This window comes from Microcaecilia unicolor, chromosome 8, assembly GCF_901765095.1.
Source record: "Microcaecilia unicolor chromosome 8, aMicUni1.1, whole genome shotgun sequence".
NCBI classification, from domain to species: Eukaryota; Metazoa; Chordata; class Amphibia; order Gymnophiona; family Siphonopidae; genus Microcaecilia; species Microcaecilia unicolor.
Window position 1 is genome coordinate 10,520,910 of NC_044038.1, and position 500 is coordinate 10,521,409.

Genomic DNA, 500 nt, shown 5'->3' on the forward strand with positions numbered 1-500 from the left:
GTTAGCAAGTGAGAACTTACCACTAAGTCAACGGGTGGCATTAAGGTCTCAGGCCAAAAATGACAACGCGCTGGTTTTCATTTGCCACATGTCCATTTTCTGGTACATTAAAAAAATCCCCTTGTTTCCAGGCGCGCTCAGGAAATGGACCTGCACATATCCAAAATATGTGCTTACACCAGCACAGGCCACTTTTGCCACACCTTAAAGGACCCCTTAGTTTCTTACCAGTGTGGACCAAACAGGATCAGTTGAGAGAAATCCCTCTATTCAGTTCTGCTAGTCTGTACCGTCCGAGACTTACCTCACACTAACGTCTTCCCCAAGTGGATTAAATACAGCATAAGTACATAAGTAATGCCACACTGGGAAAAGACCAAGGGTCCATCGAGCCCAGCATCTGGTCCCGACAGCGGCCAATCCAGGCCAAGGGCACCTGGCAAGCTTCCCAAACGTACAACATTCTATACAATCAAGCCATTGTGACATCACTAATGAGG